General features: G+C 37.1%; 1 protein-coding gene across 1 annotated transcript in view; it reads right to left on the minus strand.

The window, feature by feature from the left end:
- Nucleotides 1–26823, minus strand: part of Scaf (inactive serine protease scarface) — a 109000-nt gene that overhangs the window by 81622 nt on the left and 555 nt on the right. The window lies entirely within an intron of this gene.

Raw genomic sequence — 26823 nt, forward strand, 5'->3', positions numbered from 1 at the left:
GTTATCCCGATGAAATTATACCCCTCATCGGTATTTTTACCATGTATTCGAATATATTGAGATACTTAATAAGTAATAACTCTAATTTTTTAGATACTCTACATTAAAAAAATCACAACTGACAACTTGCTCGTGGATTTAATCGTACTGGACTTCCAATCATTGAGCACCGTGGAAGATACAGGTTTTCGAGCATTAATCAATTATCTGGATCGAAAGTACAATATTCCCAGTAGGAAAACAGTAAAAAAAAACTAATTAAAAATGCGTATAATGAGAAAAATGCAGAATTTAAGAAGAACTTGCTGAAGCCTTCGATGTCTCCATCACAACTGATACGTAGAGCAGTATGAATAAGGATCACTTTTTAAGTACGACGTGCCATTTCACTAATAAAAACGTCGAATTGAAAACATATTCACTGCAGACAGACCAACTGAATGGAAGTCATACTAGCGATGTATTAAGTGATGCAAAATACCTTTTCGGAATGGAATGTTGAAGGAAAAGTAAGAGCTCTTGTCACTGATAACGCGGCAAATATGCTTGCAGCAGTACGAATCATGGGCAACACTATATCTAGCGTATCTTGCTTTGCGCATACGCTGAATTAAGTGTTCAAGAAAGCTCTTTCTGCAATCGATGATTTAGTTACTGTGCGTAAAACATGTCGCAGCATCGTACCTTTTTTCAAACAGAGCTATTTAGCCAAGAATAAACTATTCGAAATGCAAAATTTACTGGAGGTGTCAAATCATAAATTAATTTTAGAAGTTGACACTAGATGGAATTCGACGTATGAAATGATAAACAGGTTTTTAGAACAAAGGTAGGCAGTAATGTCAGCACTTTCATATTTTCCTGAACCTGAAGAAGGTTTATCTGCTGGCGAGTGGCAACTGCTATTAAACTCTACTGCGATAATGCAACCGTTTTACCTCCTGACCACTGAAATGAGTACAGAACCATACATAACAATTTCTAAAGCCATTATCTCTATAAAATAATGAAATATTTTTCTAAATACAAACATCAATACACTAGGTAGAAAACTACCAGAAACTTTACATAAATATTTTAATAAAATTGAAGCGGACCCTACTTATTCCATAGCGACTATACTCGACTCTTGTTTAAAAATGTTGGGGTTCGAAATGTAAGAATGCTGAAAGAGCTAAAACTTTATTATTGGAGAAGGTGACACATATATTTCATGCCCAATCTCAATTAAACATAACTGTATATAAGGATAATAATGATAATAATAATACGGGTAATTTTGCACAAGATAGATTATCTTTTTGGATATCGTTCGATAATGATGTCTGCGAACAAAATAGTGTGAATGCTAGAAATTCAAGACCAATAAATGAGATTGATAATTACATTGCGGATTCGTATTTGAATAAAAACCAAAATCCTTTGCAATATTGGATGGAAAATAAAACCTAAATATCCTTGTCTTGCGCAGTTTGCAATAAGTTTTTTATGCTGCCCTGCAACGTCGGTGCCGCGCTAACGAGTTTTTTCGAAAGCAGGAAACATAATTAGTAAAAAAGAAATAGATTAAGTGGCAAAAGTTTAGATCGAAATTTGATTTTAAATACACAATAGGAAAATATACTGTTTATATCATAAAATTTTACGTTATTACTTTAAAAACCACCCTCCATTTTCCACAGAGACACACAAAATGATTTTACTTAATAATTAATACTTTTACTTTAAAAGTACTTGCAAGTTTTACAACAATCAAAGAAAAACTAAACGTCTAAGACTTCCCACAACTTCCTATTTCAAATAACAGTCGAAGCGATTCGAAACTTTTGTCCACGGTTCGAAACTTCTGGCCAGGATTCGAAGCCATTCGATTTGCTTGGCGACCATGAGTAATGAAGATTCGAAGCGATTCGAAACAATGTGTCATAGATTCGAAGCGATTTGATCGGGCTTGAGCCCATCAGTAATTGTAGCTGTCTAATACCCATGTACCCCCTTAAAGGTCGAGTTTCCTAGCCGCGATTGGCGGCCCAATCCTAAGCACCGCTCTTATGGAGAAGAATGCATCCGTTTTCCTAGCCGCGTTTTCGACCGGCTGCGCCGCGCGTCTGCTACAACAGCAACCTAGGCTACTCGAGACGCAACACAATGCGATGTGTGTCTGTTTTCCGCCATGATGGCGGAATCTCCTAGCGGAGCGGCTAGCCACGGCGACAAACCGGTCGAATCCTCCAAACTGAGTCCAGCGGGGGCGCTGCGATCCATCGTCACAATGGTACAGAATCACAAAAATAAGGAAACAAGTCAGAATTCAAAAGTTATGGGATTATGTTTTTTTTATACAGGGTGTAAACGGTATACGTAGCGATAGTTTAGAGGGTGGTAGGTGAGGTCCAGTGGAACATAAAAGTCCTATGACATAGTGTCCGATCTGTCTCCATTTTACACTAATAATGCCTCAAAGTTAATCCCCAGGATTCCATAATTTTGCAAATACATTGGGGACCATTAGTAGAGTAAAAGAGTTTGAATAATTTTTTTTTGTAACTCGTATAGTTTAGCAAAACACCGGAAATGTTTGTAGAAAAAGCGTCGTTACACGCACACAGATGAGCCGTAGCACAAAGACCGCCCGTTGTGAGCTGTTCAAGATGACCCAGTAACCGAGAAAGTACGGACCCTTTACAGTAGCGGTCCCATTGAGAATGTGGAGGCACATAGGGTCGTCAGCAAGAAAATAACAAGCAAGTGAACGAAAACACTACACGTGTTCTTAAAGGGGTAGACACGGGTAATGCAGCGCGCTGTATACCGACACAATCTGGCCCGAAACATGGGTTCGGGATTTTTCGTTTTTCGTCCTTATATGAGCAGATTTTGGGCTGTGCGAGGTCTCAATCGAAAGAGGAAGGTTCAGTGCGGAGCGCTCTGCTCATGGTTCAACGAGATTGTGTTGATATGTAATAATATCAGTGTCCAAAGTAATGCAAAAGTCGACAAAATATACCCGCAGAATCCAAGCATTTTTAGGTCACTAAAATAGTTTTGTGACTCAAACGGTGAGCAGAGCGCTCCGTATTGGATCTTCTTCTTTCGAATGAGACATCTCCCAGGCCAAAATCTGCACATATAAGAACGAAAAACGAAAAATCGTGACTGTATTCCCAAATCAGAGTTCCACCATGTTGGCGATAATACAGAGCAAACCACGTGATAAATTTATTTGAGGTAGTAGATACGAGATGGAGCCTACTCGGGAGGACTGCCAATGTGGATTTATAGCAAAACTGAGGCGATAGCTGGATATACGAGCCACAATAAAAGCATGATGGATTCAATGTATGCATTTTCGTACGATTAGAGGTTAGGTTATATGCATTTTAGGCATACATTGACTACGAACTGCTGGGAACTGTATACATTTACTAATTTAACGCTTTTACAGTAACACATACATCACTTGAAATCGCTGTCGTATTTATGTTATAATTATATGGCCACATTATTGGAAATAAAAAAAGAGAGATTAAAACTTTTTTATTAATACTGGAAGTATTGATTTACTGATATCATCTTTTCAGAATATGGATGTTACAGTAATTATTTGAAATATTGCTCTTACTATTATTCTTTTTTATTCTTCCGACTATTGTATAGAACATATAATAAGAATAAGTCTCCAAATCAGTCAACATTTGACTCCCTGACCTTTTTTGTAAACCTTTACGGTCCTATCTCCTAAGTTAAATAGTCCTTAGATAATATTTAAAATGCAGACAGGATTAAAAAAAAAATAAAAATAACATAAAATAATAGATGTGACTTATTCTAATTTCACTCAGCAAATACCTATATATTGAAAACAGGAAAACGTTTTTGTTTAGAGCGTGAAGTTTAAATTACAACACAATCGGCTGGTGAAATCCAGGGCACAGTGTAAAGGAATTTGAGCAGAAAGAAAAGAAAATTCGACATTGTATCACGTTTGCTCCCATTATGATTAGGAAAATGTTATGAATATTTGAAAAAAAAAAAAATGTTTATGCAGAAAAAACTAAAAGTAAAAAAGTTAAAACCTTATTGTTATTGAAAAATTGTTGTGTATCTGCAGGGTTGCCAGCAACATTATGCAGGACCACTTATTTAGCGGAGGGGAACACCCACAAGAGTGGTGGTAATGTGTGCGTCAGCAACGTCTTCACGCATACGTTACCACCACTCCTGTAGGTGTTCCCCTTCCGCTAAGTAAGTGGTCTTGCATAATGTTGTTGGCAACGCTGTGTATCTGTGTTAGCAGACCGAGGCGCTGGCTTTATTTCTCGGCTGCTATGACCCCCGTTCTATCCTTCTCTTTTACAACCCATCGACAGCGACAACGTAACCGCGAGCCACCGCGAGCATCGGAGAATACTGTTCGCTGAATACCTATACCTACTTACATCGTACAAATTAAATTTCAAACCGAGGTTCGATGCGACAGAATTTACTGAATACGTGTAACACTCTCTCCTTTTTAATCTTTTATTACTTACGAATTACCATTTGGGATTTTGGTGAAACTGGTATATGTTGTAGTCTTTAGTGATATATAAACGTATGTCATAGGTTTTTAAAAAATTTCACAATTGTGGAAATTGACTTTTTTTTCTCATTAAATTATAACTGTTGAACTAAGAAACAGATAAGAATGAGCTTTTGGGTGCTTACAGTGGGGAAATAAGAGTACCTAATAACAATTACGACACTTAAAAAAAAATTTTAGACCATTTATTTTGAAATTGTTCTGAACAAATGCAATTTTATACTACCAGGACACTATTTAAAAATTTGAAAAAAAATGAGGATATAGGGCTACTTGTGCTCTTTACGGACACGTTTTTAGAAACGCGGAGACTTTTAAATTGTTCGCATGCAAATTAATTGAATGTGACGCTGCGTCGCTGAGCACCGGCTCGTCTGGCTGATTGTGAGCCGTGCGTACTACAATATGGAACTATCTGTTTCTTTACTTCCTAACCTTGCGTGGCCTTGAAAATCATTGTATACCATATGGTTGAATTTTTCGAGCCGGTGCTGGGCGACACAGCGTCATATTCAATTAATTTTCATTTGGCCAATTTTAAAGTGTCCGTATTTCTGAAAACGGGTCCGTAAAAGGGACAAATAGGACTATACCCTTATTTTTTTCAAAATTTTAAATAGTGTCCCGCTATTAAATCATGGCATTTGTTTACAACAATTGCAAAATAAATTTTAAAAAATTTATTTTTTTCGTGAAATAATTTTTATTAGGTACTCTTATGTCTTCATTGTAAGCACCCAAAGGCTTATTTTGATCAGTTTGTTAGTTCAACAGTTATAATTTTTTTAAAAAAGTTAACATTATATATCAAAGAGCTGTAAGATCCACAATTTTTGACATTTTGAAAAATCCGTCGAGATATGCTTATTTATCCCTAAAGACTACTACATATCCAAGTTTCATCTAAATCTGAAATGTTACTCCGAAAAGTGTCCGATTTCGCATGGAATGACCCACGCATATCATTTCAGCTACTACAAATGCAGGGTGGAGGAGGTACCCCTTCCATGACGCCGACCGGACTACTGAAAATGCGCAGGCTGAATGCGCGTGATTATTATATGGTTGGCTCCTCAAAGTGACAGAAAATATAACCTATGTATATGCTATATGACAATAAATGTTTAGTGGCCATTTCGTTCTTTTACGCTACATTTGTGAACCTTTTATCACCTTTCCAAAACATTATTATTACGCCGCAATAGTATCTTTAGGAAATCGGGTATAGCATATAGGTTATATTTTCACTTCGAGGAGCCGACCACATAATAATCACGCGCATCCAGCCTGCGCATTTCCAGAAGCGGATTTTCTGTCCTCGAAGTGACAGAAAATATAACGTAATTGCTATACTGGATTTCCAAAAGATGCTGTTGCTGCGTAATAATAATGTTTTGGGAGGATGCTAAAAAGTTCACAAATGTTTCGTAAAAGAACGAAATAGCCATTAAACATTTGTTGTCATATAGCTTATAGTTAGGTTATATTTTCTGTCACTTCGAGGAGGCGACCACATAATAATTACGCGTATCCAGCCAGCACATTTTCACTAGTCCAATTCAACATCCAACAAATTTTATATATAATGTTTGTTCATAACTGCTTTCTCAATAAGTCTAAACTAAAAAACTTCATTTTCTGGGGACATCTCCTCATCTATTTTTCCTTTTCACTTATATTTCCTTACCACTAACGTAGAATATTGTAGCATAAGCACATTTTAAGTAATTAAAATGTACAATGAATTTTCTACGTTTGCAGTACCAGCCGACTATCCGTTTAAATTTTTATAAGTACAACGCAACAGCTGAGAATTTCTTTCCTTATTCAGAATAAAATACAGAAATAGCAAACAGCTCCCTTTCGCGTGCACCAGGCAGCGGCGTTTCTATGGGTAATACCATTTCAGTGAAGAAAAAACCTGCTGTAATACCGACCTGCCAAATCGGTCAGGTCACGTGACGTATCTACCCCCTTAAGCCAGGCGCGCAGTGGTAGCAATTTGTTGCGCGACAGTTTGGACGCTCACTAAAAATGCATTGATTTACGTGTAAATAAGCTCCTTTAACGATGTGACTGCAAAACATTTTGTTTTTTCTTCAGAAAGTGTTTTCGTTTTTAATTAAATATGCCAGATGTGAGAAAGATGCCACCAATATAGAAATTAAAATTTATTATCCATCATCAAGACACGCGCTCGAATTTCAAAACAAAACCACGCGTTGTCGTATTCCGTGCGAGAGAAGGTGGGCCATGCAGAGAAGATATTCCTGTGAAAAGGGCCTTTTCAAGACAAAGGCCATTTGGAAAGGATGCAGGCAGATTGGATAGGTTGGGACCAATCGGACTTAAAGGCCACCTTCTCTCCCACGGAATACGTCAACGCGTGCTTTTGTTTTGATATTCGAGCGCGTGTTTATACTCGAGAGATAAGGGATCTGTCTTTAATTAGTAGGGGGGAGGGGGGGGGGCGAAGCAGACGGGAATACGCGCAGTCAGCAAATTACATAGGTATTCCCTATCTTCCTGTGTCTCTCCGCGAGGCGTATTGATGTTGGATATTACTTTTTAGTTGCTAGTTCCCAAAAATTAATCAGGCTGGTCGGCCAGAGCATTTCTCCAGGGCGGTTTATGACCGTAGTGTCCCGCAAGTCGGCGGTAGAGAACGGTTTCCAACAGTTTTGAATAATTTATGACTTAGTTGGTTCTGCCTCGTAGCAGGCGTGAACTCGCGGTATCGGAAAAGGGAAATAGGAATGTTATGCATTTTCTTCTTTGTCTGCTGTCTATCTCGAAGCAATGGGTACATTGGCAGTAAAAGGACGGAGCGAGGGCTTTTGTGAAAGTGTACGATGGTTCGTTCGTTGCACTTCTGCGAAGCACGTGTGTTTCGCAAGTGTGCTGGCTTATTTTTACCTAAAGCCTCTTCTCCTGGTAGGAGATAACTCATAATGGAACGAGAGAAACTACTTTGGTGTAGAAGAAGTTGCTTGGAAAAATATATATATAATACAAAATTTTATGTTAAACGATTTTATTAAAAATGTAGTAAAAACTAAATTAAAATTCACTAAAAACTAAGAAATAATTATTTTCCGGTTTTGATGGTGTTAATATCACTTTAAATAAAATCGCGGGACACGATATTTCATAACAGGATATGAATCACCTTAATACAGAAGAAAACATCGAAATAAATTTGTTGTTAGAAAGTTTTCATTCGTATTAATGAAACAAAATATTTTAATTGCGGAATACAGATTGTAATGTGACATGAAATTGATAAACTGTAGGTGATGATGTTCCACTTGCCAACCGATTCTTCAACTTCTGGTTGTACATGGTGCCTCACGATTTTATTTAAAGTGATATTAACACCATCAAAATCGAAGTACAAGAAAATAATTATTTTTTAGTTTTTAGTGCATTTTTAATAAAATCGTTTGACATAATTTTTTATATATTTTTTTATAAAGTATATTCATAAGATTCGATAGAATCTTCATAAAATTTTGATTCGAAAAAGTGGCATGTTGAATTTTATCTCTATTCTTGGGATTGACGCCCACTATGCATTGGGACAAAAGCAGGCTCAGAGCTAAACGAGAATTCATTCGTTGTTTTCGATCGATAATTTCATATTTTCTCAAGAACGTTCCGAAAACATTTGTTTGCCAGCATTTCTACAGGGCAATCAAGAACGTGGTGCCGTCTTTAAGAATTTAAGACATTCTACAGTCTGACAATGAGTTAATCCGTATATTGCTCTGCCGGTGCGTAGTACGTACGATGGCTTCGGACCCGCACGTAGGTACAGCATTTCCTCGTTACGGGCTCGGTTTGGTGTACACGATACGGACTTTTCACTATCCCCACCATTACTGTCTCACTTTTGTCCGGCGAAGGCGAGCGAGCTGGAACGACAGCGAGCGAGAGGCACTGAAAGCGAGTGAGGACGGTACGAGACAGACGACGCATTGATGTTTTGTCTCGCTCCGTCTTTCGGACGCCTGACACTCTGTCCTCTGCGTGCGCGCTGGTCGCAACCAGCACCCTTACCGTGAGCCGGGCCTGCGTCAAGATTTTGCGAAGCGGTTTTCGTGCTCACGGTAAGCGCTTGCGATCATCGTGCACGCAGTGTTCCATCTCGCTCCCCCCTTCGGCCAGAAAGAAGCAAGAAACGAAAAATCGGAATTAGGGCTTTGTTCACGATACGGACTCAACGCCGGTCCCGACCAGCGAGCCGCTAACGAGGAAATACTGTACTGTTGTTAACCGCCGCGCCGACTCGCGGGTCAATGTGGTCATAAACCGCGACCCTGGCGAGACCTTCTGGCCGATCAGCCTGATTAAGTTTTGGGAATCAGATGTGGCATTTTCCTCCACTAACAAAATAAGATGTTATTATGTCAGGTAAAAAAAAAAATGCTTTCTCGACACCGGAGTAGAAAACTAAATTATTCCAAAGAAGTATCCATACACAAGCCGCGTGGAGAGATTTGGTATTATTTTAATCGGGGGAACGCCAGGAATCCATTAGTGTCACTTCCCTTTCGATATGAAGATGAAAAGATTTTCTTAATACGCTGAAATGAATATTTCGCCCTCGGCTGCGCGGCGCCGACTTCGAATCGCTGCGGTCGACCCAGGATTCATACCTGTTTCAGAAATAAAATAATTTTTTATCCTTTATTGTATCGATATGGAAGTGACACCAATGGATTCCTTATGTTTTTCCGATGAAAATTATACGAAATTTCATGCAAACCGGATTATTATTAACGAAGTCAACTTGAAATGATATAAATGAATTTTTCATGGAATTTCCTTCATTATGGTCCGAATTACGTCGTTCTTGGTGTCGGTTTCATCGGCGAAACATAAGAAATTGATTGGCGTTGATTTCGCAAAGATCTGATGAGAAATGCGGAAATAAAATTTGGCGTGGCACTGCGGGGTGTTGTCCTCGCCACGGAGTACCAGACGGTAACTCTTGGACAGGCGTCGCGGTGGATCACCCTGTAGACCAGGGGTGCACACTAAGTCTGCCCTAGGGCAGTCGGTGAGCCCTCGAGCTGGACCGTGGTATGCTCATCCCCACTCCTCGGTATAATGTCTCGTGGTGGGGAACTCTATGACTGCAAAGGCCGTATGCCTGTTACAACTACGAGCATACTCGCGATAAATATACAAGCCCAAACGAAAACGTACAGAATTTTATATTATATTCAGAAAGTTAATTTTAACAAATTCGCATACGTAAATTTGAGTATTTGCAGTTGAAGATATCTAATAACATATATGTGATATATACATATACAGTGGGCCACAAAAGTATTCGGATACTTATAAAGTTGGTCCAATATTAGATCCATACGTGAATATACATATATTTCTATGTATAATTTGTTAATATTTATTAATCGTGGATTCATTTTTCTTCAATTTGAAACCTTGAGTACAGAGATTGGAATTATAATACTCAATACATTTCTTTTAAAAATTCCCCAAAGTGTGCCTTACTTTCGGAGCGTCAAACTCTGGAAACCCCTGCGGCAGCCTGTGACGCTCCGCTCCCACTACTCCAACCGCTCCCCACTCCGTTGGCGGACTCGCTTGTTCTTGAACGAGCTCGGAGCTCAAGCTCGAGCTCAGCTCGAACTCGAATGTGCGCTCGCGCCCGGAATTGGGGGTCCTGTGCACCCCTGCTGTAGACCCTTTAAAGTGTTCGAACCCATGTGGAGCCCTAAACGCTGCGCGGTTGGAGTCTGGCCGCCGGCCGCGGCTAAGAAACTTGACCTTTAACGGCCTACTTGATCCGCCCTGCCGTAAGCGATGCAGATAGAAAAATTTGCATTCGAGGTTTTAAAATTTGTTTAGCGTGATTACGTATGATTGCAATCTGGCAACAATGCTCCATTTTGTCATATGCGCGGTATCTTCGTTTAAACGAATTTCTCGGAAATGTAGGTATATGTACAGTACTTTTTAGAAGATCAGTGTCTGTGGGGTTTTTTGGCCAACGGTTCCGAATTTAAACTCAGATTTTCGAAATCGGAGATGGCGTATCCAATATATCGAAAAAAAATTTCAGAAAATGAGTTTATTGGGATGAAAAGCGTATAAGTACGTATAGATTTTCTGGGTGCTATCTTATTTAAGGAGTAGGATTTGTGCTTCTGGAAGTAAATTTTTTATTTTATGTTTATATACTTGTCTTGAGCTGGAAATATATGGATCGGAAGATATTAAAAGAAAATGTATTATGTACTTGTTTGTTCGTGTAGGTATCGATTTACGTGTATTATTTTCTCTACACCTCTTAATATCTTTGTTCCTCGCCTCTTGTGCCTCTTTCAATAACACAAGAGGCGTAACATTCAATAGCCGTTTCTTATAGATTTTCGTGCCCTGAAAACGAATCCGTAAACCATTTGTCGCCATCACCCTCAGTTTTTGAGAAATTCAATTTTGAAAAAAAAATGAAAATTTTCAACTTTGAACATCTTTTGTGTCGAAACGGTAATACTTATTCGGATGCTTGTTGCGCCAAATTATTCTATGAACCCTCCCGAATACAACGATATAAGTTATTATTGCACTATAAACATTTAAATATATTTAAACATCGATCAAAGGGAAAAGGACACCCGAAATGCACCCATTTTTGAAGATATCTGTGAATTTATTTCCAAAACTAAGGGTCTAGGAGAAAATCTGACTATTCCACGAGATGCAGCAGACATTTTTCCATCGGAAAGCATCAACACAAGTGGTAAGTCATGTTTTGTTTTTAACAGAGAAACGAAATAGTTTGGCAAAACGCGGGGTGCCGACAGTGCAGTCAACGGCGGCGCGCGATCCACTGCCGCTCAGCGTGATACAATCGCTTAACGCGTGTGATTACCACTGTCGGCATCGCGCGTTTTGCCAAACTATTTCGCTTCTGTGTTAAAAACGAAACGTGACTTACCACTTTACTCTTTTAATTATTTCGTACCCGGCTGTCAACTCTTTTTCTTATAACTTTATTCTTATATAAAAGAAAGATTTTGTATACCAAGCCTTTATCGATGCACGGCCTTTTTAATTTCAACGCGCTAAGTAGTTTCTTACGTAATTTAAATCAAATTTTGTCTTGTTCTTGTTAAATTTACTTGCTTCTTAGCTATATGAAATTTTGTATTCATGAATTACATATATCGATAAACACAAAGAGTGATGTAAACAATTTAACGCTCGCCCGGAACACATAGGGTGACACTATCTTACAGTTACTAAGGTCGAAGCCAGATATATTGGCCGGTGAATTCGTTTTCGCGAGCAGCGATCGAGGAGAAATCAACCACCACCACCTGACGATCGTGGATTTGTCAGTTGGAATTGCGTGGTTCCCGAAGGGTATGGTTGTGTAACGGGAACGCTGCTCGGCTCCACCTGAACCTAGCCGTTTGGCTGTTATTTATTCTTAGCGTAATAGTTGTGTGCGTTACAAAGCTATGCGTAAACCAATACGAGATGAAGCTATCGAGAAAGAATCAATGTTCTGACCAATAAAGCTCCTGAATTTTTTCGGAGCTAACGCACACCTATTCTGATGTGTGTATTTCTACGCTGACAGCTCGCTTTGGCCTATACGCCAGAAGCTTGGCACTATCCCCACCACTTCTGGTTCACTCTTGTTCTGCGAAGGTGAGAGCTAGATGGAACGAGAGCGATTCAGAAAACGTTGAGAAAAGGAGCACCGAGGCAGGCAAACAGTGTGGTGGGAGAATACCCCTCACGAAACTCACCGGCCAATATATCTGGGTTCGACCTTAGATCCAGGGACTTTTGAGCTCTCACGGTGTACCCCCACGGTGTACGCGTACCACACGTTGGAAAACACTGCACTATAATATAATATATTTAAGAACTATAAATTGCGAATTGCGTACCACAACTTACAATTAGCATATCCTTCAGGGATTACAGAATGTGTAACATTAAGAATGTGACACTTTCACATCTTAACAACGAACTGTGGTATGGAATGTTTTTATCTTAGACACTGTTTTTACTCTTAAAACTCTTCCCCTTTCGATCTTGACATCATGCAATTAAGTTAAGTATATTTTCTCTAGTCATTGTCATATAGATCGTATCCAAGGTTATTTATATTTCTGCATGGCTTCATACCATACATAGTGAATATTATTCTGTGATCACATTGGAAAAATAATGAAAAAAAATTATTGTATAAAGAAAATAATGATTGTTTGAAGAAACAATTTTCTAACATTATGTTCTATGTATATGCAAATGGTTCATTGACCGGAAATTTGTATATTTATAACCCAATTGTAATATAAAGTTAGATGCCTTCATAGCGTGAACTCTGTACGTATCGGAACTTTCTGTTTACTTGTCTTATCTAATACCGGAATGGTTCACAACGAAAACTGAAAAAGAAATTTTCTTTCTAAACTTATCCATCCACTTTTCCATTATGATGCTGATTGTATAGGTATAACCATTTCATTTATCTAGGAAATATACCTAGGTATACGACAAACACAAGTACCATTTTAGAAACATACAAAAGTAGATGCTTCTACAGTTCCAAAAATGGAAAGGTAGACCATATCTTTTACTTTCCGCTGGAACTGGGTCTGGAACTGTTGCAATGGATGATATAGAATTTATATTGACATTTCCTAAAATGGCAAATAAGACAAAACGTTATGCACATTCTTATTTATTTCCAGATAATATTTTGAAAGGTATAATACCAGCGGCCATGGCCGTGATGGAGACACCGGTTCTCGTTTAAAAGGTGGTTAAGTATCTGGGAGTCCATATCGACTATCTGCTGAGGGGTAACAGACATACGGACATGCAGCTTGTAAAGGCAAACAGAATGTTCCTGGCCAATAGTAGAGACTTCAGAACTAAATACCTATCGCCAAAAGCAAGGACCATTCTATACATGTTGTTAGTCAGACTTATCATCACATACGCAGCACCCATCTGGTGGAATTTTAATCACACCGCTGGGGAAAAAATGAGATGCTTGGAATGCAAATGCCTAAGAGCTTGTCTGGAGATGTACAGATCACAGTCTTCGGACTGGCAACACCTCGTTAAAAATAAGACGCTTTATGATAAGGCGGACATACCGCGTATCGATCTGTTCACCCTCAGACTCACTAGAGACTACTATATCAAACTTCCGCCGATCGACAATGAGTATACGAAAGCCATTTCTGGGCAGGACGATATTGCGGCTCCTAGACAACTAGCGACCGGGTACGTTGCACCACAAACGTTTATGTTCTGCGACAAAATGGGCCGGATCCAGAACAGTAAAAACGTCCCGCGTATTTACCACTGGCGTAGGAACAATGCTAATAAGCGCATTGCGGTCGACCAGAACAGAAACATATTTGATAGAAACATGTATAGATATTCTACTGTACAGTATTTCCTCGTTAGCGGCTCGCTGGTCGGGACCGGGGCGCGTACTGGGGAAAGATGGGTGACCACCTGTCTCCCGGTGCGCCGCTGTTGCTGGGATCCGAAGGAGAGAGGAGGGAAAATGACTAATGTTCGTTGGGCAATGTAAGTAAAATGCTTGAAACGCCATCCTGTGTAAATAACACAGGAAAAACAAAAATACAATACAAATACAAAAAATATAATTTGAGTTTAATGCGCTTTTTCTAGTTTATTGATATTTTGAAGGTTTTGTGCAATTGTTATGGCGTGTCCTATTCTGTTATATTGTACCCTTACGGCTGTTAAACAGTAATCCAGATTTGGGGCACACTGTAACAATTATGTGATCTCGGAAAAGTGTAAAATTGATTAGCTTTTAAGGATAACTGTTAACATCTGCTAGTTCTGATTTGATGGACCAAGACTGTTGATTGTTTAAGTCCAAAAGAAAAGATGATTTATTATACATTCTGTTGTCTGCAATCATTATAAACTTTTTTGTTACACTCTACCCCACCTGACCCTAGACAGGTACTAGAGCTGTTGATTCCCGGGAGATCGGGTACCCGGGTACTCGTGAGATACCCGGGAAGAGAAAAATTTCCCGTGTAGGCGCTACCCGGGTAAACTACCCGAGATACTCGATACACCCGAGATCTCATAGAGTACCGTTCTATAATTATTATTAATAATTATTAAATAATAATAATATCAAATTTCATGTAAATCGGACTATTTTTGACGAAGTGAATTCGAAATTATGCAAAACATTTGTTCATAGAATTTCCTTCATTATGGTCCGAATTGCGTCGTTCTTGATGTTATTTTCATCGGAGAAACATAAGGAATCAATTGGCGTCGTTTTCGCAAAGATCTGAAATTCAAAACTGGAGATTTCTCACTTCTTAATGGGTATTCCTGTCTTCGCGAGGATCGAAGCCTTCGACCTGATGGTCATTACGCTCAATGTGGTTCCCATTGGACAAATGTTTTGCATAATTTCGAATTCACTTCGTCAAAAATAGTCCGATTTACATGAAATTTGATATTATTATTATTTAATAATTATTATTGTCGTTCGTCGCTCGTCGTTCGTCGTTCGTCGTTACCTCCTCCATGGCACGGTTTATGGGATCCGCGGTATAGTAATAATAGTCAGGAGCCTTCGACTCAAAAAGGGATCTCGGATCCAATGGCCGTTGTGGTACACGAAAATTATTTTCGTCGGAAAAACATAAAGAAACCATCGGTGTCACTTCCATATTGATACGATAAAGAATAAAGAATTATTTTATTTCTGAAACAGGTATGAATCCTCGGCCGACCGCGGCAAATCAAGGTCGACCCCCCGCAGTCGAGGGTGAAAATGTGATATATTCATTTCAGTGTATTAAGAAATTCTGTATTCTTCATCGTATCGGTATGGAAGTGACACCAACGGATTCCTGTCGTTATCCCGATTAAAATTATACTAAAAGTCATGAAAATCGGACTATTTTTACACCAACAATACAATGATAAGAAGAGTAGATTTTTTTTACCACACTCTCCTATTTTCGTGAGCAGGGAAAAGATTAAATAAACATAAAATTGGACGGAAATATTAGAGGGGTTAAAGAATCGAATAAAGCGAAGTGATAAGAAAAAAGAGCAAAAGCCGGAATAGTCACGAACAGGAATGACCTGAAGGTCGTTTACAATTTTTTTATGTTATGTATGTTACGGAGGTCTGCCACGCAGATATGCAGTTGGAGCGCTCTAGCTGGTAAGTTACTGTTAGGCACGTAGAGAAAATTACAATAGTGAACGAAAGCAAACGTTGGACGGTCAATTGCTGCGGCCGCACACGAATCTACTGTTACGATGTAAGAACTTTGAAGAAGGTCAATCCTGTGACAAACTTTAAATTTATTAAAGGATAATGAGATACAATCTGAAAATCTGATCGCCCGCTCCCGTTAGCGGTCCGCTCCGCTGTTACGCGTATTTGTTGTACCCCCTCTCCATCACCGAGGGTAAAGGACCCAATTACTGACACTTTAAGCTTTGACTCTGACATTATCTTATAGTTTTGCACTTATAGACTAAAAGTATATGTTGTTCTTGTTATTTATTATTGTTTAATATGTTTACTTGATGAAAAAAATTTGGTGGATCTTAAAACTTTAATTTTTATGTATAAATTCATCAATTTCGAAAATATATTTCGGGATCTATTACTGACACCCTTAAAATGTATTTGTCTGAATTACTGACATCTCAATTACTGCTACCTAACCTAATACTGTTTATCTCATTTTAAGGTTATGTCGCTTCATGTACACGAGCATCTACTGCTATGACAGTAATACCAAAATGCTTGAAACGCTTGTACCAATCACTTCCACCCAATTAATAAATAAGCAGACCTAATGAATCGTTGAATGCCAATCGTTATTACTTTCTATAATGCTTATATTGTCTAAAACATTATATTTTGTTCTTAATATTTAATAGCTTAAATATTACAATTACAGCATTTTCTTTAACGTCTTGTTTTGTCGTTTGCTAGTAAGGAAATCATCGTTTTCACTCTCCTAATACCCGCTTAAAATGTTTGATCTTTCCATCCAAATTAACGAATAAAAAATTAAGTGCTGCTTTTTGTATCATATAAATTACAGTTTCAATTGTATACTAAATTTTTTTTATGTATCATTTCACAAGATTTATTCTTTATTTTAAGTAAACCAGCTTAGGGTGACAGTAATTGGGTAGATGGCAGTAATTGCGTCCTTTACCCTATGCCACCAAATTCGATCACAATTTCAAATTGCACATTCTCATTTTGCCACTGTCATATTCACTTCAGCCATTGAACCTAGTCGAAGCCTGAATAAATGAAACAATATCATCCGCCACCACAATTTTGTGTTAATTTAACCCTTTCACTGCTGACTAAAATAAAAGAGTGTGGTACAAAAATGCCTATTCTTTTTATGATTTGTATTGTTTGTCTAAAAGTGGTCCGTGTTTGGTGTTATTTTAATCGGAAAAACATAAGGAATCGATTGGCGTATTTAAGGTACCTATAACTATTCAAATTTTCAAATCCCTTCCGCCTACAAAAAAATAACATACATACGCTATGGAATGTTTCCGCTATGCGCTTTCCAATCCTTACAGGTTTTGTACGTAACCATTTTTTAGACAATTTAGATAATTTAGAAGTTATTTATGATGTGCGAGATTAGTGGACCACCATATATATTTTCTGGTGTTAAGGGGTTAGGCCACCCTGACATGCTCGAAACTAGATGATTTTTTTTGCAGATACTATGAGGTTGAAAATTATTTCTTTATTTCTTACGTGTAGAGCATCTATTAGTGCATATATTGTATAAATACTGTACAAAAATATTAAAAAATGGCCCAGTTATTTGTTATCCCGTGAAACTCCTCCGCGAGGGCGGTGTATCAAATATATCCAAAACTATTTGTCCGATTTATTTCAAGCTTAGTACACATACTCTTAATGGTATTATCTGAAATGTAGCATATCATTTTTTAAAGGGATAATACATGTTTTACGTTTGCCGTGTTAAGCAAACAATTTAAAACATACGATGAACAATAAATAGCTTCTTCATTAAATATACTGTAATGAATATTTTACCCTCGACTACGGGGGGCCGACCTCAATTCGCTGCGGGCGGCCGAGGATTCATACCTGATTCAGAAATAAAATAATTCTTAACTCTTTATCGTATCGATATGGAAGTGACATCATACCAAATTTCATGTAAATCAGACTATTTTTGACGAAATGAATTTGAAATTATGCAAAACATTTCTTCATGGAATTTCTTTTATTATGGTCCGAATTACGTCGTTCTTGGTGTTATTTTCATCGGAGAAACATAAGGAATCGACTGGTGTGATTTTCGCAAAGATCTGATGAGAGATTCGGAAATCCTGGACATTTCTCACATCTTAATGGTATTCCAACCCCTTCGAGAGTTGAACGCCATCAAATTCGGTGAGGTACCACAGGGGGTTGACCTCGCCACGGGGTGTCAGACGGCATCTCTCTGACAGGCGTGCGCTCCAGAATCACCCTCTGTACTGGGTAAGTTGTCGGATATCTCGAGTATCTCGGGTAGTTTATCTGGGTAGCGCCTACCCGGAAATTTTCCTCATCCCGGGTATCTCGGATACTCGGTCCACAGCTATAGCTCTACTAGGTGCCATTGGTACGTGTAGATTTCGTAAAGATTAAGCAACCATATGCGTTTATTTAAAATAAAGCATAAATTATAAGTTCTAAAATCTTAATTTATAATGAAAAAAGGAAAGTTATATAAGTATTAGTAAATAATTATGAAACGTGTTTTCTCTGTAACAATTGTGGTAACAATACTTCATTTATCATTTCTATTGCTTTTTTGTTATTTAATGTTGTTAATATCACTTCCCATGCAAACTAAAACGATTAAAAAGTAGTATAAAATGGAAAGTATGCAAAAGTAGTGAGAAATGCTGATGTTATGAGTTTCTGCGAAATCGCATACACAGCGCACCCCTGTGATTATGTATTAATAACAACCAAATTTGCGAAAATACGCAGCCTATTTTTACAGAGCTAGGCTGTTAGTAGCTACTTTCGAATAGTCCTATCTAGAGCTCGGAGGAACGCGGAGCTTTTTTGTAAACCTAAAACGGTTAATGAAAATTTGAAATACTTAGTAGCTCCATTTTGAGTTGTATAGTCGGATTACGGTAAAGTGTCTTCGAAAAGTATTTATGTCACAAATAAGCTGAGACTATACACATTCGAAATACACGCGGTACAAAATTATACATATCTACAGAAATTCAGAAAAAACTGACATTCTGATAAGAAAATTGGCACGATTCCCGTTAGAATATGAAAGGTCAACTTCAGATCAATTTTTCTTTATAATTAACATGAATATGACATATCTGATTGCATGGTTAGATACTTTGGTCCATTGGCTATCAGGTGATAGAGTGATGGATACACAAAAATACAACTTTTATTTTAAGGACTTTTTTAATATTAATATTGAGACGCGGTCACCGTCGTTGAGGGGTTAATTAAGTATTAAGGTGGGTCGAAAAAATCAAATTTTCGAAACTCGAAACACCCTAGTGCGGAAAACTTATGTCTGGGGAAGACAAATGGTGGCAAATTTTTTTTTTGAAATCGGTCAATATTTGGCCGGGCCCAAACAGGGTCAAAGTTTATCATTTTTTACCAAGTTTAGCAACTTCTGTATATTTTCATAAAATTTGCATATTTCACTGTTGAGCATCAGAAAATATTATTTAAGGGGACTAGACAGTCGAAAAATCGATTTTTTATTGCATTTTCCGAAAGTACTATCTTTTCTCAATAAAATGCCGCTTGGTTTATAGTAAAATTTGCAAAATTGTAGATTTGGCAGCTAAAAACGTTAAGCGGCAACCTATAGCGTCGCCTTTGCCCAGAAACTTCAAATGCGTTTTTCTCGAATATTTTTTTCTCTTCATTTTTTCCTGATTGCGAGCGAATTGAGGTTCAAATCGACTTGGAAAAAATTAGAGGATGTGTAGAACATGTGCCCTTTCGGCGCAAACCTCTGATATGGTCCGTAAAAATCCGGTGACTTCTTAATTTTTTTTATGAAAATCTCAGATTTTTACGAACCATATCAGACGTTTGCGCCGAAAGGACACATGTTCTACACATCCTCTAATTTTTTCCAAGTCGATTTGAACCTCAATTCGCTCGCAATCAGAAAAAAATGAAGAGAAAAAAATATTCGAGAAAAACGCGTTTGAAGTTTCTGGGCAAAGGCGACGCTATAGGTTGCCGCTTAACGTTTTTAGCTGCCAAATCTACAATTTTGCAAATTTTACTATAAACCAAGCGGCATTTTATTGAGAAAAGATAGTACTTTCGGAAAATGCAATAAAAAATCGATTTTTCGACTGTCTAGTCCCCTTAAGCGCATAAACACGTGAAATAGTGTTTTACATATATTGTCGCGAGGCGGAGTGTTTATGTGTTCCTATTTTGGGACGTAACGCGGTTTGTAGTGAAATAGGAACATTCCAACAGCCATTTTGATCTGCAATATTCAATAGCCATTTCTTATAGATTTTTGTGCGCTGAAAACGAATCCGCAAACCGCTTGTCACCATCAGCCTCTGTTTCCAAGAAATGCGATTTTGAAAAAAAAATGCACATTTTCAACTCTGGACATCTTTTGAGTTCAAACAGTAATAGTTATTCGGTTGCTTGTTCCGCCAAATTATTCTATGAATCATAAACATTTAAATAAGTTTAAACAACGATCAAAGGAATAGGTCACCCGAAATGCACCAATTTTTGCAGATATTTTTCTATATATTTCAAACAGTAAAGGTGTAGGAGAAAATCTGACTACTCCACGCGATGTAGCAAACATTTTACCACCGGAAGTCATCAACAGAAGTGGTAAGACACGTTTTGTTTTCAATACAGAAGCCAATAGCGGCGGGCGTACCCACTGCCGCTCAGTGACAGAATCGCTTAAATGCGCGCGACTACCACTGTCGGCGCCGCACGTTTTGCCAAACTCTTTCGCTGCGGTATTCAAAACAAAACATGACTTACCACTTGTGTTGATGCTTTCCGATGGAAAAATGTCTGCTGCATTGCATGCAGTTGACAATTTTTCTCCTAGGCCCTTAGTTATGGAAATAAATTTAAAGATATTTGCAAGAATGGGTGCATTTCGGGTGTTATTTTCCCTTCGATCATTGTTTAAACATGTTTACACGTTCATAATGCAGTAATAACTTATATCGTTGTATTCGGGAGGGTTCATAGAATAATTTGGCGGAACAAGCAACGGAATAACTATTACTGTTTGAACTCAAAATATGTCCAAAGTTGAAAATTTACATTTTTTTTTTTAAACCAAATTTCTCGAAAACAGAGGGTGATGGTGACAAACGGTTTGCGGATTCGTTTTCAACGCACAAAAATCTATAAGAAATGGCTATTGATTCTTACACATCAAACAGGCTGTGGAATCGGCTCTTGAATCAATGAAATATGTTTCTCCTTCACTACAACCGCGTTATGTCTCAAAATAAAAATACATAGATACTCCACTTCCCGTCAATATATAAAACACAATTTCAGCTGTTAATGTGCTTAAATAATATTTTCTGATCCTCAACTGTGAAATATGCAAATTTCTCGAAATTATATGGAAGTTGAGAAACTTGATAAAAAATTAAAAACTTTGACCTCGTTTGAGCCCGGTCAAATATTGAACGATTTCAAGAAAAAAATTTGCCTCCATTTGTGTTCCCCAGACGCAACTTTTCCGCACTAGGCTGTTTTGAGTTTCGATAATTTTATTTTTTTGGCCCACCGTATTAAGTATGTTCCACTAACGCGATAACCCTACAAATTTTATACACGTTGGATAGTTAGATAATAATGTATTATAATAAAGGGTTGTTTTCAAAAATCACCCTCTAATATGTTGTTATTTTGTCACTTTTGTTTCATTTAATTATCTTAAGCAGTAACCGAGAAAAAAAATGATAAAACTAAGAGCGCTTATCCCCATATTATCGTTAAACGGGGGGGTTAGAGATCTGAAGTTTCGCGGAATGGTGTTTCAGGTGACAAACATTGTTTAGTAAACAATATCAACAAAATTTGTCACGGGGCTGTTTGTCCACGCTTACCTTAGTTGGATTAGCCAGGAAAATGAGTTGAGGCACATTTCGTGATCCAAGAGTTTACCGTTCGAAAATTTTTAGGCAACAGACAAATACACAAACAAACTTTCTGCTTTATATATTAAGATAAATATGTTTTTCGGACTAATATTTTTCTGAACGTTCTTCGCTACTGCCACGAGTAACAATACATTAAGAAGTAAATTGTGTATTTATAATTTTGCAGTTGAATTCTCTGTTTACTGTCATCTAAAGTGTTAGACTCGTTAGAAAGTTTTGTCGTTTTTTCCAGCCATATATCTCCTGCACTTTAGTAATGTTTGAAATCTTTATTTGGAAATCCCAAATGGTTTGATTTTTATTACCCTGCCCTGAAGTATAAAAGTAATCTGAATGTGGGTGTCTGTCATTAGTTTATCGTTAAAAGTTTAATAATAAACATGTTAGTGCATAAGATACATTTGCGGCTCTGTATCCTTTACGAATACCAACGTGGAAGTAACGCTACTTTCGCGGCAGAAAACTCGTGTACCGTTTTTGGAGATAACATTGTAAAGGTTAGAATAGTGCGAAGGTGGTTTGTAAAATGTAAAGGTGGGGATTGAATCCTTGAAAATGAACCTCGTTCGGGACGGCCGTCGAAGATTGATAATGACGTTCTGAAGACATTACTACAAAGCAATCCCTATTCAACATCATCTGATATTGCTAAAAAGTTTAATGTTTCACATTTATCTGTACCTATCAAATCACGTCACACCCCACGGCGATAAGCAAAAAAAACTACAGAACTTTCAGACAAAGCTAATATATGTATTAATCAAGATTTATAGTGATGCTAACTATAACATTCGTTTAATGTGTAAAATGTTTTATATCTGGGTTGAACAGGCACACATGTGGATAATTGCGTATTGTCATTTAAGGGGGTATTTTGGTCTGACGGGTAAAAAAAATCGATTTTTTTTTTGCATTTTCTATAGGTACATTATATGGGTAACACGTGTGCAAAGGGATTTTTTCCAATTCGTATTATTTGCAGAGCTACAGGGTGCAGAATAGGTAGGTATATGGCGCACTCACTGAGCGGGACGGGCGACGTATAACAGTTTTGTTCCTGGAAGTGTATTTCGACAAAGTTTCGGCGGACTGTTCTTTCTGAGGGCGGTGGGGGGGGGGGGGGTGCATTTCTGTATCTTTTAAAACACAAAAATCGACCATTTGGTTATAAAGAGGCCGTTACTCTCCTAGGTCACCTTTCTGTCTAAATTGTACGCAAAACTTTAAACGCGTTTTTCTCGAAACCATGTTTTTCGAACCGGTGACCATGATATTTCAAGATCGGCTGGACCAACTCAATCCAAGTTTTGCATATATTATCAGCACACATGTGGCTATCGTCCCTACCAGAATTATGGTAAAATATTTTTTATTTAAACTTTCACAGACCTTTAAAGTTGCAAAATTGTGCGAAAATCGAAACTTAATTTTCAAACCGCCGCCATTTGCTTAATTTTCAATATTTGTTTATCACTCTGGTAGGAACGATAGCCACAGTCATACAGATAACGGATCTCTTTTCATTTGTTGTTATAGATCACTAGAACGAGCCCAATCATGGGCACCGTGACACCCTGGTTTTTTTCACCATTACTTTAAAGCAGTCAACTGCGTTTGATTTTAATTTTTTTCTATTGACAAAATTTGTACAGATAGTTCAAATATCAGTAAATATGTAGCAATAAACTAAATAATAATAAAATTGATGGGTTCTTCGTAAAAAAATCCGAAATAACGCGACGAAAACGACTCGTCAGACCAGAATACCCCTTTAAAGAAATTAAAGAGTCAATTTATTATTCCTACCCTTTCCGATCCAGAGAAAAATTAACTTCATTGCACGATGTCCCAATTGCGACTAAACAATTCATAAATAAGATAGAGATATTTGCACTTAATTTCACACATTGCACATTTGCTTGAATTAGTAGTGGTACGATATACCTATTTACTTCAGTTTTAATGGAAGGAGGGGTAGTGTAAAATTCAATACCTGTTCTGTTTGCTCTTTATTTACTTTTTATATTCAATAAAAAATAATTGGAATTTGAAAGTTTCATCGTAAAATGTTTGTAATATGTTTACTACATTATTATATTATAATATACTATTATATTTGTGCTGTATGCATTTGCATTGTATAATAGTATATGTATTATCTATATCTATTTACATTCAAACGTTTCTTTATCATCAGCAGGTTTGGACCTTCGCCCACGACTCTATTGTAAAAAAAATTGAAATCGCAAAGTGTCATACACTTTCCAAACATGCTTAACAATTTCATCGTATTAAAAAAATATGTATTACTTATGTCTGAATACGCAGGGTCAGTCGCCTAACAGTAAAATAAAATAATTTCATTACTTTTAATGATACGAGTAAATATCTGTATTGGGAAGCCTTTTAGGTGGCAAATTGCACAGCACAAAATATTGTTTTTCAAGAGATCACATTTTTCGAAATTTCAGATAAGGGAAAGTCCTACACTATTGATGAAGAAATAAATAAATACTATTGTCCTGAGCAACGTATTCCGGTGACGTTCTTTTTTCAGTATTACCAGAGTCTTAAGACGTTTAACGTTTACGCTGGTTTTCCGTACGACAAAAGTTATTTTTCATAGCTGATTTCTTATTTTTCAGGTAATTAAATAATTCTGTCATATTACGTACATTATTTTTAGACTATTAGGTATACATAAATGCCCCGTTTTTTTTTTCAATTTGCTTTGTACATTACACATCAAACCTATAACTTTTTTACGTGCTTGTCGTGCAGTATCGGCCTCCTTATAATCGTACAGTACCGGCTAAATTTTTTTACTTTTCTTCTTCTTTGCTACTCTGCAGAAAAATGTCCGAAATTAAACAGAAAAAAAGGAAAATGGACGCAGAACGATGTGAATGCGGCTGTGAAAATGCTACTATAAAACAAAAATGGACTAAACTAAACTTAAACTAGGCTTTGGTGAACAAGTCACTGAGTGCATCATTTGTAAAGAATCATTCAACGAAGATTTGGTGCAGCGCATCAAATGCAAGGGCTGGACTCGCGAGGACTGTACAGACCAAGAAAATATCGATTATTTTACCTGTGATATTTGTAGACGTGCCTAAATAAATGTTCTATTGTATTTTTAAATGTTTTTACTAACATTATTAATTACTTAGACCTTAAAATCTACTAAGTAGTTGGACGACAATTTTTCATTCGCTGCGAATTACAACTTTTTTAATCCAGCAAATAATTAATCTTTATGATAAAATTTAAGACAAAAGGATTAGTCCCCTTTTATTAAGCACAATTTGTACTACAAATCACTTTGTGAAATCTGATTTTTACCAACAATAGCCCAAGTTATAGTACAAAAGCTTTGAGTGGCGGGTACTGCAGGACTCCCCCCTACAGTGGTATTTTTCTAAATTGCTTTACGTATTATATATAGGTACCGCAGCCTTACAGTCGATAAAATGCGAAATTCAACCACGTACGACATATTAATATTCGTTTGTCACCATTTAAAGTCAGAAACATAGGAATATTGTCGGTATGTTTTATTTAACCGTATATTCCTTATTATTGTGCACGAATAGAATACTAATGTGTTTGAAGTGGTAACTCTTAACCTCTAAACATTATTCGCGGGTAAAATTTTCACGAAATATTCTACATTTTTCAAAATTTTATCCATACTATTCCTACGCTATGTGATAATACATTGACCCATATCTTCAATGCAAATTTTCCATTCATCAAATATAACATTTTTAAATTGAGATTAAAAGGATACGTAAAACAATGGATGAATAACTGTGACTATAAAATGCTTATGAACAACAGATACTGCAACGATGGTGTACGAATATATGGTGAATGTTTTTTTAAGGGGACATTCTACTCTCTCGGCCGATGAAATCGGCCACTTTTCGGTGATGGTTTTTATAATGAAATAAACACTTAACGTTTTCGAATTTCGGGGGGTATATTGTACCACTTCTGAAATACAAGAAAAAATCTTTGTTGTTTGTTTATTTCATTTGTTTACATAATTATTTCGCAGTGAAGTTGGCGTTTTCAGAATTGCTCGCGGTTGAAATTTCGGACGACTGGATCATCGGAAATGAAAAAACCAAACATATTTCTAATTCGCAGGAGTATGGTTATCTCGCTTTCCGCGAAAGAACAACTTTGGATCAAAATTATTAAAATGAGAGTCGATCAAAGTTGAAAGTACCGAAAAGGGCGTTTCTTTTCTGTTTAGTAGATATAAAATGTGGGAAAATATTAAAAAAATCTTAAGATATTTGTGGTTAGCGAGATAGCCATACACCTGCAAATTAAAAATATGTTTGTTTTTTTTTATTTCAGATGATCCAGTCGTCCGAAGTTTCAACCGCCAGCAATTCTGAAAACGCCAACTTCACTGTTTAAGTAAACAAGTAAAATAAACAAACACTAAAGACTTTTCCTTGTATTTCAAGAGTGGTACAATATACCCCCCGAAATTCGAAAACGTTAAATGTGTATTGCATTATAAAAACCATCACCGAAAAGTGGCGGATTTTTCGATCGAGTGAGTAAAATGTCCCCTTAAAATATGGTACATACAGTCGTCGCACTAATACACGAAATCATGATTTGGTAAGAATTTTTCCGTATGAGATCATCCGAAGATCAGCATATTATATGTATATGGGTGAATTTCTCTTCATATTAGCTATAATATACTGACGATGAAAATATGCTATCTTATTTAACGAAACATATAATCCTCAGAATAAAATATTCTCTGTGGTATCATTTACCTTCTTAAAATAAAGATCCTCTCTTAAGAATAATCTTTAGTAGTAGGTGATTTGCTCTGTATAATTAGAAAAAGGGCAGGAAAATGGCTGTACTGGTCTACAATAACAGTTTATAACAAGTACGTTATAGACTTCCATAAGAAAAAAATCAAACGGAAAACGTTGGAATAA

Source organism: Andrena cerasifolii, chromosome 3 (assembly GCF_050908995.1).
Source record: "Andrena cerasifolii isolate SP2316 chromosome 3, iyAndCera1_principal, whole genome shotgun sequence".
In the NCBI taxonomy this organism is placed as follows: domain Eukaryota; kingdom Metazoa; phylum Arthropoda; class Insecta; order Hymenoptera; family Andrenidae; genus Andrena; species Andrena cerasifolii.